General features: G+C 44.3%; 1 protein-coding gene across 3 annotated transcripts in view; it reads left to right on the top strand.

Moving 5' to 3' along the window:
- The first annotated feature begins 379 nt into the window (after positions 1–379).
- Positions 380–18622, top strand: part of MCTP1 (multiple C2 and transmembrane domain containing 1) — a 2372456-nt gene continuing 2354213 nt past the window's right edge. Inside the window, exon 1 of one of the 3 annotated variants that reach the window (XM_085632490.1) lies at positions 380–646. The gene's annotated coding sequence lies outside the window, so the exon portion shown is untranslated. The remainder of the gene's footprint in view (positions 647–18622) is intronic. The other 2 variants (XM_085632489.1, XM_085632491.1) reach the window with 2 other exon arrangements.

Raw genomic sequence — 18622 nt, 5'->3', positions numbered from 1 at the left:
TGCTAGTGAAGTCTGGCACCGTCATTTATTTAAACAACCTTGGCAAGAAAATTTGCACTGTTTCGCGAATTCAAAAACGAAAATGAGCACTGGCCTTTTAAAACAAATATATTTTTTGCAATGGCTTGTTTCTGCAAATACTTGAACTGCCACATGTGCAAATTTAACTGAGACGGCTGTTCAAATTTGTCCCTGGACAAAAAGGGGTGTCCTTGTCATTCAAAGTGTGACAAGGAACACCTGGCTATTCGTTTATCTATGGCATCGTTTGGTAGCTTGCTTCCCTGCACCCTGCGGTTTCAGAGTTCTGGCAGTAGGCTGTAATCTATTTTTGTGGCATGTAATATGAAGAACCAAACAGTAAACGTGCTGTTGGGCTGGACTACGGCGAGCGGGCCGTCACGAGAGGTCAGACTGTCTGCCCGCTCCTGTTAGGTGACACTTGCCGTGTGTGCGTCGACCCAGGTTACCTTACTGATGAGCGTCACTAGGGCAGCCTCCGCTTTCATCTAACAGTACGTGTGTTGCAGAGCCCTTAGTGGGGGCCTGGGGAAAATGTTTCCGTGAAAGACTTCTCTTCAGGGCAGCCCTGGATGTCGTTTTTGGATGAGCTAAACTAACTCAAGGCACGTGCCTCACAGGATCAGTGAGTACAGTTTCCCTACTCCCGATGTTCACTATTGTGCATGTATTTAGTGCTTCTCTCCCAGGCGGTGGCTTTTGCTTTCTGACCTTAGCCGGTGTGGTGCGGATTGCGGTCGTGCTTTTGAACTTCTGGGGCTTATTTATGAGCCCCTTGCGCCACCCGTACGTCACTTTTCCCATGTTAAAAATGACGCAAAAGTGGCGCAAGGGGCTTGTAAATAAGCCACTAAAATGGTGTTTACACACTGACACTCATTTTAAAAAGATTTACTGGATTTTTTGCATTTCAATAGTTCAGTAGTTTTACTTGAGCACGTGAAATAAATGTTGATTTGCCAAATTTGGTAATCTTGTCTCCAATTCAACTACTGTTGTAACTTGTTAGTCAGGACTCAATTTGTTAAGCTATTGCTCACCTCAGTTCCTCATTTCAAAGCCCTGTGCTAATGGCCTGGACTAGGGCGTCAGTCATTGTGCGGTAAGAGTGAATAACTTTTATTGTCCGTGTTGCTTGAACAGCGATGGACTGCTGACTGCGCTACGTTGTGCATCGGAATGTGTGCTTTAAAGGCGCCATTTTGTAAAGGGATAAAAGACGCGACGATAGCAGCAAATGTAGTGAACTTGAATGAACCCTATTACAGAAAGGTCCTGCTGACTCTTGGGCAGGTGCCAGGTCGGATTAGTTTGTCTCTGCAGTCGTTTTAGTCGACTGTGCGCCTGGTTCTGCGGGATTCTCTACCATGTACCTACAAGACCTCAGCCAGGATTAGTGCCACCACAATCAAAATTAAATTTTGGCGCCCGCCACCCTAGAAAGGGGAGCCAATGGCGAATTCCTGCAGGTTGCACTGTATGAGGCTAAATTAAATTGTATTAGAATAAATATGCCCTGTTATCATGTTGGGAATTTCATAACTAATTCCTGTCACTAGCGGTTCGAAGTGATTGTAAAGCAGTGCGCGTGCTACATGCAAAAAATACATTAGTTAAATAAATACATTTTAGCATTGTAACTATAGAAGTAAATGTTTATTTTTTTAGTGCCATGGAAATCCTTTGCAAAAGGGCACGGCGAACAGCTGCAAAGTACTGGCCACAAAGAGTCACGTGGCAAAGATGAGTCATACTTTGTGTGTATTTTGTGTGTAGCAACATCTTTAGTGTATTTGTGTGAAGACTGGATGTGCTCTGCTTCCTATTATGTGGGTTTCAATTGATTGTCTGTTTAACAATTCCATTTTAAATAGGAATACACAAGGAGCATGGTTTGAGGTGTGATCCAGCCTTGGTTTAGATGCCTCCCCTTGCGAAGTGGAAATTAGGAAATTAGACACTTAGAAGTTAAATGTTGGAACAATATTTTCCAAGAAAACGTAATTGAAAAGAAGTCCTTTATCGAGGCAAATGTTAAGCCTTGTTAGAAACAAATATATATATTATTATTATAAATATTTATAGAGCGCATCGCTACCCGAAGGCATCCCAGCGCTAGTAACGGCAACAGACTGGCAAGCTGATAGTTGATTGGTAGCGTTTTGGAAAAGCCAGGTTTTGAGAAGTTTTCAAAAGTGAAGAGATTGGACCAGGGCACAAGTCTTAAAACAAGCATTTACAATGCAATGGTCTCGGCAATATTATAGGTAGAGCTATTGGTATTGCTCATTATTTTTTTTATCATTTTTGTATCCCTAAATAAATGGCGTTAGCTTTTTTTGTGCATATGTGATACCTATTGCATTAGCAGAGAGAGAGTGAGGTAGTGAGAGAGAGAGTGAGGTATTGAAATAGAGAGTGAGGTAGTGAGAGAGAGTGAGGTAGATAGAGAGTGAGGTAGTGAGATAGAGAGTGAGGTAGATAGAGAGTGAGGTAGTGAGATAGAGAGTGAGGTAGATAGAGAGTGAGGTAGTGAGGGAGAGGGATGTTGTGAGGTAGTGATATATAAGCATAGAGTGATGTTGTGATGTAGTGAGATAGAGAGAAAGGTACATGCACCAGAGTGAGACAGAAATAGATAACACTCTGTCACGGCAGCGCTCTGAAGAAGTCACGAGCGAGAGAATACGCCTTCAGGCGTTTTACTTCAGTGACCAGCAAATGAATGAGCAAAGCTGCTCCATACTGGAAAGCACATACACACCCTGTGATTGTGGGCAAATCACTAATCTCTCCTTGCTTATCAAAAATGAGTGTCTCCTTGTGTAGTGTAACTGGTGCTCATGTTAAGCGCTCCCTATGCCTTCGGGTCGAGTTCTTGCTATAGAAAACTGCAAGAAATAAAAAAAAAATCTGGATCTGTAGAAATTATAGCTAACTAAACATCCCAGGAGGGGAAGGAGGCAGCCCCGTCAGCCTGTTCGGAGGAGTTGGACGTTTTGGCCGGATTGACATGTTAAACAAGAGTCCCAAACAGCACTGGGTAAGTGGGTGGGAGAGGGGGACACGGTGGCTTAGAGGGGGCGTCTACCTTTGTCTGCAGATGAAGAGGTGAGCTATGCAAATGGCGGGCATTAGCAAGGAAATAAATACTCCCGATCTTCAAATGCCCCTTTGCTGGGGGTTGAACCTCCTGCAATTAACCTGTCAGTCAATCCACAGAGATCAAACATTATGAGCTGGAATTGGAAAAAACTCACTTCAGTGCCCATGCCACGCCCCATTTCACCTAAACCACCACACATCCTTCAACATGGTATGGATGAAAGGGGAACTTTAAATGAAGCATCTCCTCCCACAAAAAGTGAAGAACATTTTTTTTATTGAAAGTTCATGGGTGGCCCTAATGAAGGGAATTCGTGCCAAAGACAGAAAGGACTACCATTGGAGCCATCCTCCAATGGGTGAAAACATTTCACTTTATAAGAGAGGAAAGAAGACGCCCGATAAGTGTATGCACTTTTCAATTAAAAAGGAAATGGCTTTCTTGGTTTCAGACTGTTTTTTTGAACCATAAAAGCCATTCTGAAAGAAAACGTTTAGTGTTTGGAGGAACAAGTCCAAAGCCTACGGGGTAAAGTGATTACCGTATCTACAGGCCCGCCGTCCTGGGAGCTCAGAGGTCGGTACTGTTCTAAAGGTGAGCTCCAGTCAGTGCACTCCTTCCAGCCTCACCTGAGATGCTTATATGTCCAGCCCTGAAAGAACAGCGGAGCTGGAGACAGACTCTTCTGCAGCTGTCCCTTCGGGGCCTGGTGATGACAGACTGGCGTCAGGGTAGATCCCTGTGATTACAGGTAACAGGCGTGTAATGAGGAGGTGGGCTGTTGGGCGTGTAAATGTGCACTTACACTCACACACTGACAACCCCCAGGCAGGACTGTCCTTTAGACTGGCAGCCGCTACCACCAGAATGAGGGGGCTCTGTAACAGCAGCGTCTGCGTTTACTTTAGAAATTAAGCATCTTTCTACAAAGCGGTTCACGGAAATTACAACAGGAGGTAGACATATTTGATGTGTCATTTGTTGCACGCTTCTTTCAGAGTTCCGGAACAGAGCATATTTCCAAACCCTTAAGCAGTGAAAACGAAAGGACATAGGAAGGGAAACATTTCAGAAAGCTAGGCTGGGAAATTAAGCTGTATGTTTTGGGGCTCAAAGAGAATGCTCTCGTGAACGTTCACAAATCGCATCAGCATATATTCGCAAGTGGCCCTGTTATATTCGGGCTAAAATGCAAATAAATATTCACAGTTGAAGGTTGTACCAAATATTTGGGCGTAGAAGACAGCCAGGTCGCCTAAAAATGTGTTATTGTGTTAAAACCTTAAATTCCACCAATCCGCTGTGCGTTGCTCTGAAATGGGTGGCGGCATTTTATCTCCCTCTTGATTGGTGGAGCCCCACATACTGCTATGCTGCATGGCCATACAGCTGTGATATACCGCATAACACAGGTATAAAGCACATTCCACATAACAGCAGGGCTACGTAGCGCGAGGCAAAGGATATCACTGGTAATATATGTAAAGTAATTATGTTTATAGTATTAAAAACACGATTAGTGAGACTGAAAGACAGAGCTTGATAGACGGATATCATAATAAGCCCTGTGGGAGCCTGCCTTCCACCCAGGAACATAATTCTCTGAAGCCACTCTATGAAGATACGGCATTTACATCAGTGATTTCCAGCACAGGACGAATAAGGAAAGTGAAAACAGATGGATGAAGAGTTAATTTAAACAAGTCTTACGTGCTTAATGGAATCATCGTTGAGGGAATCGCCCTGAACACCACCGCCTTTCTCCGAGGCGAAGCAGAAATGCCTCGGAGAAACGCAGCGGCGGTTTCAGATTCGGGGTCGTGGCTAAAAAGTGGAACGAACAGCACGGAACACGCCCCCGAATCTGAAAAAGACGGAGCCTATTTGGAGGGACGGCTCTCTCCTCCAATGGCTGGCCTCCGTTTAGGAAGCCAGCCAATGGAGGAGAAGCAAAAAGAGAGGAGGGCTAAATAGCCACTCTAAGAAACATTAAATCTCCGGACTTCCGGTTCTGCCTTCGGCAGACCGGACGGTCCCTCGACCTAAAAAGAAGTGGGGGGACTAACCTAATTAATCAGTATGCAAGTGGCATCATGGCACGTGATATCATGGTGCGTAACATCGCGGCGCATGAGGCACGTGACATCGCGGTGCATGACAACACAGCACGTGACATCACAGGAAGTGGCATCACAAGAAGTGACATCAGATCTTAAGCCCTCACATTTATGTTTAGCAGGTCTATCATGAGTACATTTGAGCACGTCTCGAATATACTTGCAAACCCTCCTGATTTAGGCAGAAGATTCACACTTTTGTAAGCTTCACATAAACCAAAGTTGCCTTTTGTCAGCGTAAAGCTTCCTCTACCTATAGTACTTTAAAAGAAAAAAATAGTGATATGTAAATTATTACAACGCCTTCTCAGGGGTAGTAAGCACTATATAAATGCTATTTATTTTGTGTAAATGCTGGGAAAGGTCAACACATCTGACTTCTTATAGTGCATGCTTATCTCCTAAACAGAGCCTGAACAAAGTGAAAAGCTGCCTCTCTTAAGTATGTGTGAAGTGCTAACAAGAAGTGAGCCTTTGTTTACCCTCTGCTGCAGTTGCTTCTAGGTATGAGGCTCCTGACTGCTGCCAGCCAGGAGACTCCAACAAAAGGAGGCCTGATGACCCCTCAGATTCGGCCTTTGTTATGGGCCCATCAGGAGTCAAAATTAAGAGAGCCCCATCCTGTCCCCGCCTGCACGTTGTTGCGGATGGAAAGCAGATAATGTGCAGGTGCTGCTTAAAGTGTCCCGGTGTTTGGAAATTACACCGGGAAAAATTCAGCATCTTTTTCAGTGGGGCCCAACTTCTTGGCAGGATGGACGGCGTCCACCCTGTGAAAAAAGTGGGTGGACGCTGTCCACCAGCGTCTACCCCCGACTCGTGCCCTGGATTGGACTCTGAACGGAGATGAGGAGGAAGAGCATTCCACAGTTTAGCAATATTATAAGAAAAGAGCGACCACCACCTCTCACCCTTGTAATTCTAGGGACTGAAGCTAGGCAGAGGTTGGTTGATCGTAGGCATCTATTTGGACGATAATGTGAAATGATGGTCTGGCTGATTGAAGGCCCTCTCCCTCAAAAGGACTTGCGGGCTATACATAGAGATATGAATTTAATTCTCTCCATGATTGGCAGCAAATGTAAGGCATACAGTGCGGGCTTGGCAGATTGGCTGTTGGGGGTCTTAAGCAACATGTGTGCTGCGCAATTCTGAATGATTTGCAAATTTTTTGTGGTTGACAGAGGGGCTCCTAGGTACAGGGCATTTCCTACCTCGCCGCCAAGACATGGAACACCCTCCCCACCCATCTGCGATAGACCCAGGACCTGCTGACCTTCAGGACACACCACGAGACCTAGCTGTTTGAGCAGTAGCTGCACCCCCCCTACCCCCTCAGTGCCTTGAGACCCTCACGGGTGATTAGTGCGCTTTACAAATGTTGATTGATTGATAGTCCAGGCGAGAAATAATTAGAGCCTGTACCATGAGTCTCCTTGCCAATAAGGGAAGGAGAGGAAGAACTATACAAAGCATCCTGAGAATGCCATAACAGGTGGCAGCCAGTTTCATCGCATGGTGGTCGAATTTGAGGGACATGTCCAGCCACATACCCAGACTTTTAATCTGGGTTTTAGGGGCAGGGGCAGGACCAAGGCAATTTGGCCATGCTGATCAAAGGTTTGAGAAGGGATGGTTAACCAGGAGCATAAGTTCCGTCTTCTCTCCATTGAGTTTAAGACAAGGTAGTTCCATTCAATTTGCCACTTTTTCTAAGCATGATCCTAAACAGGATGACGCGTCCTCGAGATGATTTAAAGCCACAACTAGTTGAGTGTCATCGGTGTACATGACTATATTAATATCATGTGGAAGAACAATATTTGCAAGGGGTCTCATATATACATTACACAATGTAGGACGCAGGGACGAGCCCTGAGGAACTCTGCAGCTGAGTGACATAATCTTGGAGGTATTACCTCCTTCAAAGGCCAGAAAAGTTCTACCTTCCAACAAGGACTGCAGCCATGTGATAACACCACCTGAAACTCCGACATTCCTCAGCCTGTCAATAAGGATGTCATAATTAACAGTGTCGAATGCAGAGCTAAGGTCCAGAAGGATAATAGCCGCTGTACCTCCTTGATCAAGAATTTTCTTGGACTATTCGACCACAGTAGGAAGAGCAGTTTCTGTCCCATGTTGGGGTCGGATTCCAGTTTGTGAGTAATGCAATAGGTGTGGGACTCTAAGAACGCAGAGAGAACCATGTAAATATATTTTTCTAGGATCTTGCTTATCCCAGGAAAAAGGGAAATAGGGCGATCATTTTCCATAAAATCAGGGTTTAAATTAGGCTTCTGCAGCAGTGCCTTCACCAAAACACGTTTCCAGGGTAGTGGCACTAGGCCAGTATAAATAAATGAATTGATCAACTCGAGTATAGATGAAAGGACTACTTCCGCAGCCTGACTCAAAAAGTGAGGGGACGCTGGGTCAAGAGGAGAGCCAGTTTTTACAAGGGTGGAAATTTTTACTAGAGTATCCATCTTCATCGTGGGAATTTCTTCGAGCAAATGCTCATTGAGGAGGGGCAGTGTCTTTGGAAAGATGGTTACTAGAGCAAGAGGGGTGAAGGAAAGTATTATATATATCCTGGATTATTGCAGAAGATCAGCCACCCATAACTTAATTAGTAAGAGGATGAGTTACCATCTAACCTGAGAGAGAAAAGACCCATCTAGGGCGTAAAGAAATCTATATTGTGATATACACATGAATGACCTCGGTTGTGGTATCTATACCGCAATGATACTAGATTTATGTGGGTACTTAGGCTGTTTTTGGAGTAAGGCAATAATTGCAATAATGAATTTTGCACTGAAATTCAAGCATAATGTTACATACATGATAAATCTGTATATTGTTTTAAGAATTCTAATTTTGGGAATATATACCGCAAAGTCGCCGGATATTATTTAGGCACTTAGGCTGATCCTGAACAATGGCAATTAATAAATTAATGCTGATATCGGGATGATTGATTTTTAGTAAAAATGAACTTTGCTCTTGTAATTAAATGCACAATGGTATACATATGATGAATTAATATGTTGATCCTTGATTAAACGAAGAATTTGCACATTCAAAGATGGCACCCATGAATGACTTAATGTGATTGTCCTTTTACACTTTCTGATCAACTGATTGCAACATAAATATGGTCATAGAAACGGCGCCCGTCGACACTGACGAAGGATCACGCCGAAACGCGTCTGTTTGTTATATTTTTGGTGTGCGCAAATAAATCCATATTCAGGATTTACCCAAAAAGAGTGCTTTTCCTTTCCTTTCCTTTTTCCTTTTCTATATAAAATAAAATGAACAGCATGGATGGATACGAGCTGCTGTGCTGTCTTGTTCCTTTTTTGAGCCAGGGTATGGAGGTCATAATCAAAAAGGAATTTAAAAGGAATATATACACACATTCCACTCTTTCTTTCTCTACCTCAATATATAAGTATAAGCAACATAAATATATACATATATTTGTATATATCTATTTCTCTTGCTCTCTCTAAAAATGTATATGTACATATTATACATATATCTTGCTATATATGGATATGTTCATACACATATGTATATATGTACATACATACATATATTTTTATATATAGAGTGAGAGTGAGTAGAGTGTGTGTGAATATAGAAAAATATGATGTGGTTTTAAGTTTTACATGTCCTGGTAGTGAAAAACTCCTAAATTCATTTTTCACTACTGTAAGGCCTATCTCTCCCATTGGATAACATTGGTTTACCTTATTACATATAATAAGTGCTAACCTTTGATTGGGTACAGATAGGGATGTCAAGTTTGGACTGAAATGAATGGTCATTTAAAATCCTTTTTAATGGTAAAGTTAGATTTTAAGTCACAATTCTGATAATGCTACTTTTAGAATGTTACCATCTTCTTGTCCTACTCTTTTCGTACCTGCTGCCAGTGTCCTGGGTCTGATAACTGTGAATAGCTTTGCTGTTGGGGGTTGTGTATTCCCTCCAGATAGTGAGACAAAAGGAGACTAGATGTTAGCAGGATGGTCCATCATGCCAGGATGGCTGGGGGCAGAGAAATTCCCTGCCCCACTTATTCTTCAAAGAGCTGCCTCCAGCACATACACAAAACACAAAGAAACCCGACACTAGCCTTTTGTCACTCCAGACTTCGCATAGCTGCCAAGGTTTCAGATTGCTATTTGTGACATTTTCAGAATTTCAGTGTAATTATGAGTGACATTTCAACGACTATGAGTGACACTTTCCCGCACGCAAAATCAAGCAATGAAAAGGAGGGGAAACATATAAATATCAGAAATTACACCCCTTTGAGCAACAAGAAACTGTAAGATCATCTTAAAAATGCTGCAAAGCACCAGAAGTGGAAGAGCTTGACATTGGGGTTTTTACTGGGATGAAAAAAGTGGGGGGGGGGGTCTCTAAAATGGGCATGCATGACCTATGGAATTAGTGTATGGCTTAAACACAAACTACATTTCTTCACTGGCAGCAAATTGCTGGAAGAATTACGTTTAAAACTATTTTATTGCCAGCTTATATCACACTCTACAACCGGGGCAGAAATGTGCATGGTGCAATCACAACAGAATGCCGCGTCTTGTTCCCGTGGTAAAAATATTCCCCCTTAACTACTAGGGCCTGAAACTCTTCCTATGAAAATGAGAAAATAAATAGGCATGTCAAGTTCACGGGGCTTTAAAGAGACTCCTATTTATCATTTAACTCTGCTTGGACGCGTAAGGATGCCACCAGCTGGAATCGACAGTGCTCTAGCAAATCCCCTTTGATATTAAAGAACAATTTACTGCCAAGACCGAAAAACAGGGGGAGGGCAATAACATGGAAAAAACAGACTTAAAAAAAAACTTATTTGTAAAACCTAGTAGGGCTCAGTCAATTAGAGTACTAGCCAACAAAAAGTTACCAATCACAGGGATCAAGTGGCATTTATCTCACTTGCTCGAGGTGTTCAGTACTCCGCTTATTACCAACGTAGATTTGATCTTGACCAGCGAGTAACAACATCACCTCAAGAAAACCACGAGGGCTGCGGCAGATGCGAGTGCGTGTCTGTTATGTTGGCGGAAGACACGCTGAGTGTTAAAGCAGTTCTGGTGCCTAAACAATTTCGTTTCTCAAACCACATTTTAAATAGCAGATTGTGACGCTTTTATTTTCTAAATGCCAGAGTCTTTTCCAAAAACAGAGAGGTTCACAGGCTGGGGTGCCAATATACTCCAAAGGTAATGCTGCTTTTCAAGCATTATGCATTAAAATGGAACCATGGTTAGTATTACCTACTATGATAGCGCAAATTCGACCGAAGGTGTTGTTGCAGTGCTATCCATTAAACTGTTCAAGACGTAGTGGGCCAACGCTGCGCAGCAGGATATTAACCCAAGGCCAGAGAAATAAAGGCACCGCCCCCGGGTCAAACTGCCTGCCGGTCCAGAACTGTAAGAAAACCTTAAAGGTAAACTCACTCAGAGATAATTAAGCATTTAGGGCTGCTGACTTCAACGTTGTGCAGACTGACAGCATGCAGAGGTGCGCTCTGTAACTTTAGGCTGGCTGAATGACGCCCTTCAAAAAGAAAGTACATTAGGAAGCCAAGGATAAACAGTGAGTCACACTTCACTTACTCTGCTATCAGCTGCTGCGTGCACCACTGATGCAGATCTCCCTGGTGGAACAGGTTACAGCTAAGCACGGCTGCTGAGGTCGAGCCCGATGGGCTGGGATTGGGCCTTCCCGCTTACCGCGTGATTTGATACCACCGGGCCGTCGCGGCCTGTCATACGTCCGCCGATCAGCTCAGCTTAGAGCTATATACCCACTCTATTGATGCCGACTGGCCTGCCTCAGTAACTCCGACTGAGACTACTGCTCTGGGCCGGGTCACGCGGGTGTGAATCCCAGATCCAGACTGCCAGGATTCCATTCTTTACCACGGGCAGCGATAAGTCAATCTCGCCTCTTAGCCTGACTTGCCCTGCAACAGCCCAGCACTGACAAGTTAACACCAGTACGAATCATCCAGGTGACAGTCCCCCGCCACTTCTGCCTCACTTCCTCTTCCTCGAGGCTGTGACGGCACTCGTACAGTCACATCCGGTAATCCCGGGCCCCCATGGTGTGCCACAGTGAGAGCTAGTAGCAACCACTGCTGAGAGGGAAGGTCCCGTCCCCTTCCCCCGTCGGTAATTGGCAGCAGTGTGTCAAAGCCTGTGGCGCCGCAGTAATTAATATGCAGCTTGGCGCCAGGCACAACACAGGCTGAGCAGATTTGTTACATTGTAGCGCTCTCAGCCACTCCAGAGCTGAGAGCAGACAATCTTAACTATTTATGCATTTACTGAGCCCAGCAAGCAGCTGCTGGCAGCACATCTCGGAGCAGTAGAGTCGGCGCACAGGCGCCACCGGTGGCACGCGCTGGCAATAAGCATTAAATGCGTGACAATGCATTTCAGTGCGGTAATGCGGAACACCACACTGAGATGCGTGAGCGTCACACCTGATGTGTGATACTTGGCAGGCATGCATGCTACCAAAAATGAATGTGTCTTTGTGTATGGTAACTGGTGCACATGTAAAGCGCTCCAATACCTTCGGGTCGAGTTCACGCTATATAAAACCGTCCAAAAAAGAAAGAAATCATGCCACCCATGCTCTATCACCCACACTTTCATCTCGCACAGCTAGGGCTATGGTAAATGAGCCCGGTACAGTTCTATTGTAAACAAAGGGCAGTTGAGAATTGCTCTGTTTTGCGTCCTGTATATTAGCAAGACCTGTTTGGAACATTTCTGCCTTGCCGCGGTCTCTGGAGTTGTAATGTCGCAATTTAAGCTGTGGGTTCTTTTAAACTGTCCAGATACGTCCAGATATGGTGATACGGTGTTGAAAGTTCTCCCTGTACCTTCCATGAAAAGGACTAATAGCTTACTAAAACACAGCAGTTCTGAAAATAGTTCCTAAATCCAGGTGTCAGCCAAGAATCGCTTTCTGTTACAGTACAGCGACTTATACTATAAATAGCGCTCAAGGATGCTTCAAAGACCGCACACTAGAAGCAGAGAGAGCCATCCAGGGAGGCACTGCCTTCATGTGTTTTCAAAGACAAGGAAGTGAGAGGAGTAACCAAGGCAGGAAACCTAATGAGTGAATGAATGAGTCAGGCTGCAGACGACAGACATGTCAATCATGCTGGGCTTGAAAGGATGGGATCCATAAGCGTGAAAAGCCCTTCTGTTCTGGGTGCTAGTAAGGTTGATGCTCATACCTGCAACCTTATTAGGCGTCATATCTTAGGTTTACAGAACCAACAAAATCAGATAGTGTGCAAAATAAAGAAACTGGATTTCATTTTTGGTAATTTATGAAATATAATTTCGACTGCACAATTAATAAAGTGAAGTAAAACTAAAAGAATCTTTTCCATTATTGGCTGGTATGTGCCTGAGTAGCTGGTGCACAGCTCAAGGAGTCACAGAGGGTGTGGCTGCACACCGGCTGGCAAGACTATCCCAGCTCTCCCCAAATGCATGATGTCAAATGTAGTCACAGTCTACTCAATGTAAAAAAAGTGGTTGCTTGCATGTATAAGAAGATGACACGTGTTTCATATTTCATATGCATCAGAAGGACAAGTCTTGGGGGGATTTTCACAAGGACTTGTCTCCGATTTATCTCCACCTCAACACATCAAAAGTGGAGATAGATTTAACACCCCATTCACAAGCTGGTGCAAACTGCACACAATGCCAGTATTCCCACGATAACTGCCCCAAAAATTATCTCCACGGTGGACACCACCAACTAACCCTAATAAGATGCAGAGTAGGCGTTCCCGTGCACAAACACACGAAAAAACCACAACACCACTTTCACAATGAACTGCCAGATCCGCGATGCAAGTCAAAACCACGCGATGAGCCGCGGTATTAGCAGGTATTTAACACCTGCCTCCTGCAGGTGTAAAGCCGGACGACTACCTGCAGTAGGCAACGGAGCCCCGCACACAGCCACACCCGAAGAACAAACGATGCCGTGGAGCTACTCATCATGCAGCTCAGAGCCCCAACAGGGCCACAACACCCACCGCCACCATCCCCAGGACCGCCACCACCCCCAGGACCCGGACCCGTCCCCCCGACCACCACTGAGGCAGTGCAGAGTAAGACAGTGGACCTACTGAAAAAGCGGTAATAGCACTCCTTAAGGCTTAAACAATGTCTCCCTTTTGCATTCGGAAAGAAAACAACGTTACTGTGTAATGCTTTCAATAGCTTCAATCCTTTATTCAGGACGTAGATAGAAATCAATCGTAGATTCACTGATCTTTAACATTTTTCATTGATTTGATTCGATGTGTAATCGTGCTGATACCCCGTTTTTTCTTCACGTACAGCTTGCCAGCCCCTGATGAAGGGCCCAGAGGCCCGAAATGCATAGGGCAATATGTAAGAACATTATGAAATTCGAATAATGTGAACTTTGTGAACGATTACACATCGAATCAAATCAATGAAAAATGTTAAAGATCAGTAATTCTACGATTGATTTCTATCTACGTCCTGAATAAAGGATTGAAGCTATTGAAAGCATTACACAGTAACGTTGTTTTCTTTCCGAGTGCAAAAGGGAGACATTCTTTAAGCCTTAAGGAGTGCTATTACCTCATAATTTATCCTCATTCTCAGGAGGATTCACCCAATTGCACCGCCTACTCAATTACCTCGCAAGAATACCGTATTATCACCTGGAGTGCGTCACTCTGTCACAGTACCGTTTATTCGCCCCTACTGAAAACGCACCACTCTCACAGACCTAACGCCCAAGGAAGTCATTGCCCATTACAGGCTCAAAACATCAACCATCATCCGCATCATGACCCACATCGCCCACAGGTTGACAGTCCCAACACAGCGGAGAACCAACATGCGTCACTGGATTAGTGGGTCTGCCATCACATCCTGCCGAACCAAATATTGACTCTTTCCTCCCTGCACTGTCACAGGTAATCAAGGATATGCACTCTGCCCTTGGATGATGACACCCCTCTGAGACCCAAACACACCTGCCCAGAGGCAGTACAATGCAGCCCACATACACACCAGGGGCATCGTTGCACGCACATTTGGCGTGTTGAAGTCACGTTTCAGGTGCCTGGATGGCACAGGTGGAAAGATCCTGTACAGCCCGGACATCGTGCACAAGATGATCATTGCATGTTGTGTGTTGCACAACATCTGTGTACGCACCAATGCCCCATGGATCCCAGTTCCAGAAGTACTAGACGATGATGATGATGGTGACGGTGGGGCAGGTGGCCCACTTCCCACTGCAGCAGCTGCAGGAATGGCCCGTAGGAACACCATCATTGACAATTTCTTCTCATGAGCACATCGCATTGTGGCCATCCCTGGCAATAATGGGACAGCACAAAATGTCCAAATGCACAGCATGTGTGAATAAAACATATTTGCAGGTTACAGGTTGTACTTGTACATCAGTGGTCTTCATACTTTTTGATGTCGAGATCCCCTTCAAAATTTCCTAGACATAAGGACCCCCTCCTGAAATTTGTTTCTAGAACATGGTAGTCCTTATCATCGACAACCAGAAACAGTCAATCTGTGGTTGCACATCATTAGTACTAGTTTAAAACAAAAATATAGCAATAAGCAATAAAAACGGGACCAGTACAGCTTTACAAAGGGCCTTTTACAGAGAAGCAACACCTGTTGCTTCTTTTTAGTAACTTTTAAACCTTTTGGTTAAAATCAGCAGATTATGCGGCCGATGATGGATTATGTAGCAAATGCTGCGAATCTATAATTATACAAAAATCGCTGCGGCCCCATAATCACATAATTCCAGTGGCCCTTGGTATGATAGCTGTAATGCATGGGCTGCAACTTTAATGCACGGCATTAGCGGAAAACCATACTATTCTTCATGGGATGCTAGCAGCTTAGCATTTACAGCTGCATGTCTCTGGAGGTAGCTGAACATCATTCATCATAATTAAAACATACGTACTATTTTAGGTCTTTTGCCATCAGGTAGCTACATATAAAATAACGGCCAGCTTCAATGAATAATAAATACATTTAAAAATTTGTTACTCAGTAGGAAAAGGACTATAATAAATTATGAAACCTCTATTAGTTAATGCACTGCAAAAGTCTGTGTGAAACCAGAGAGCCACAGAACTAAATCGTGGTTGGTGCAGTGGAGAATAGTGACTTGTGTATTTTTAGTGCTATGAGGTCACAGCCTGTGACAGAGAGCACTGTGAATATGTAAGTCATTATTTTATACGTGTATTACACGCAGTATAAGATAGACCGCTACAAAATGCGCAAAATATTTTACAATAAAATGGTGCTTCCAAAATATACGGGCTGCTTCCAAAATATAGGGGCTTATTTATAAGCCCCTTGCGCTACCGGAGCGTCATTTTTTATGACGCTCTGGTTGCGCAGAGATAAAACCCATATCTACGAGGCCACGCAAAGTCACTTTGCGTGGCTTTTCATCGCCTCTTAGATATGGTGTAAGGCAATGCAGAGCAAGTCGGTGCGTTGCCTTACACTGCGTCAGTCCTTCTCAAAGTGCCTAAATAAACATCATTGGCTTCAGGTTTTTCAGAGGGTTAACTTTAAATACAGATGCTTAGTTCAGAAAGCATTATATGGCAGTAGACATAGCCCTCTTACCCACAAATCTAGGTTCCAGGCCCCCAAATGCAGTCTGTGCCCAGAAAAAGCGGGGTTATTCACCGTTCCCAAGTTTCAGAGATCTTTATGGGGAAATATATTTTTCAGTGACTGCAACAATGCTCTAGAACTGGCTTACACTGAATCTGAGAAGAGAACACTCTGTGCTGAGATTTATATTAGAGAGCTACTAAACACCTGGCTTTTCCACTACAAGGCTCCTGTGATTTTACATGACTGGTTAGTGATTTGCCGAAAAGGTCTTTGAAAAATGAGCGCTGAGGTACCTACCTGGCTGTAGCGCATTAGAAGTGCCTAAATATAAATAAATACCATGCAGAAAATTGCTCCTCTAATCAAAATATATTGAACGCAAAAAATAATCCTATACAAGGATGTGGGGTTCGGTGCAGCATTTGACTAAACGTTGGTCACTGCTGTCATCATTTGCTTGGCAGATGCGTATGCTGCATGTGAGGGGCCCCTTCAGCATATCTTCCAGGGGGCCCCCCTCATGTTTTGTTACGCCACTGTCTATTAACTGCAACAGCACTCTCCTGTCCTGAGAAATCGTAGCCAAACAGACAGTTAAACACACCTTTCTGCCAGTGTGCTGCTGGCCTGAAAGAAATGTAAATGTGCACAATGAGTTAATCTGCAAATTCTTTTCATTTGCAGATTAACTCATTGTGCACATTTGCATTTCTTTCAGGCCAGCAACACACTGGTATATGTCAATCTGGCTTCGATTTCCCAGCACCTGAATAAAACTCCAGGGAAAGTATTTTAACTATGTCTGGGACATTTCTTTCAGCATATGAAGAGCGCGACCCCTGGGGTCGCGCCCCACAGATTGAAGACCTCTGTTGTACATTGTCATGTCACAGTTTCCTGCCAGATGTGATTTGCCATGTTGTGCACATTTGCAGCACCAGTTGTGTCCTGTGTTCTGTTGTGGAGGTGTTGCTGTTTGTACCGGGATGCTGTCAATGTCGAGGGACACTTATACTTATGTCCATGGTGGTGTGCCATCTTTACCTCTTTGTTGCCAATGTCACGTTGGAGGTGACATACAGTTGGTGGTGGTGTTCTGGCTCATCCGTTGCAATGATCGGGTTTTCCTGGCGACTGTACCCTGTCTTCTCCTTCCTCTTCTCATTGCCCTTCCACGGGCCCTGTGTTCCTGGGTGTTCCTCCGTGGGGATTGTGGGGTTCATGTTGTCCTCTGCAGTTGGTCAGGGTGCATCCGTGATACTCCGCAGTTGATGTCATTTTTAGTGGCATTTTCCGTGTGCTGTTCTTGTGCTTTTTCCCAAATTACGCGTGGGTATTGCTGGCCTCTCACTGGTTCTCACTGTTTTCTTATCGTGTTTGGGCACATTGCGTCTTTTTACGTGTTGGGGTTTGTGTTTTTATCTCCGTTGCGGTGGTTGTATCGCGGACATTGGCTGCGTTTTCGGCAGACTATCACATGGTACGGCCATGTTGTGAATTCCACGTTGACACAGGGTTATTTTCCCGCGATAGGCTGCGATGCGTAAAGTTGCGTTAGCATTTTTTGGTGATGTTTAGCACACATTCTTGTGAAATTACCCCTCTGTGTCTTGCTGCCCTACTCTTCATGGATAAGTGGCCGCCAGTTCCCAGGTGACTGAAGGTGTCACTGATCGAATGAGCTGTTAAAAGTAAAGCTCAAATGAATCATGGCCTTTTTTTGTCATTCTAACAGGCCTATGAAAACTGAGGTGCTCCCAGTGCTTGATTCATAAAATAACAAGCGCAGGTGCCCACACTTTTTTGTAGGACGCCACCACCCACTTATCTGGCTCCTCACACATCCTCCATTGTCTCCACCCACTTCCACCATTTGCTCCAGTGATATGTACCCTGTAATGTGGCCCAGATAATGGTTGATGGAGCAAAATTGGCTATTAAGGCTAATAAGTCAAAGATAAGAGAGATGTTTTGTGCAGCGCACATCCTGAACTTGTGCTCTCAAAGTGAAAATGAACAAAAGTCGACTCGCTCAGTAAAATTAAGCATTTGCCTATGGTCAGACCATTTGTCAAGTATGAAAGTCGGGTATTGACCGCAGATTCTCCACTTTCACATTCTGTAATTCACCAACACTAATTAGATATGTATTTCTTTCTGACATCAAAGGTTAATACTTTGTCCTTAATTCATGGGGCATAAGATTAGTGCAGGGGTGACCAGCAGAACCCGCTTTTTACTTTTTGCAGCTTTACAAGGTGCTAACCCTGACGTGGATAGACAGAGGAGCACTTCACAATAGAATGGAACAGACTACTTTACACTTTTTTCCAGGCACATCCAGATTTACTAGAATTCAAAGGATGTTCCTGAGTCCAGGGATTAGAACCTGCTTCCCTGTGTCTCTCTCTTGCCTTCGCCCCCAGTGCAATCTTATGTTGTTTTGTACTCTAGGTTCCAAGAGGACCTAGGACTTTCAGCAGCTCAGCCACCTCTATCGCAAGCACACACACAATAAGTAGCAAAGCCCAGCGTTCTCTCTCTTTGCCTAAGATCACACGATTTGGTTTAGCAGGGAAGCTGGGATTTATCCCCAGAAAGATTCTCCTGTTTTGCACTGTGCAATTCAGCTGCAATGA

Source organism: Triturus cristatus, chromosome 2_1 (assembly GCF_964204655.1).
Source record: "Triturus cristatus chromosome 2_1, aTriCri1.1, whole genome shotgun sequence".
NCBI lineage: Eukaryota > Metazoa > Chordata > Amphibia > Caudata > Salamandridae > Triturus > Triturus cristatus.
This window is presented reverse-complemented; position numbering and strand designations above follow the sequence as displayed.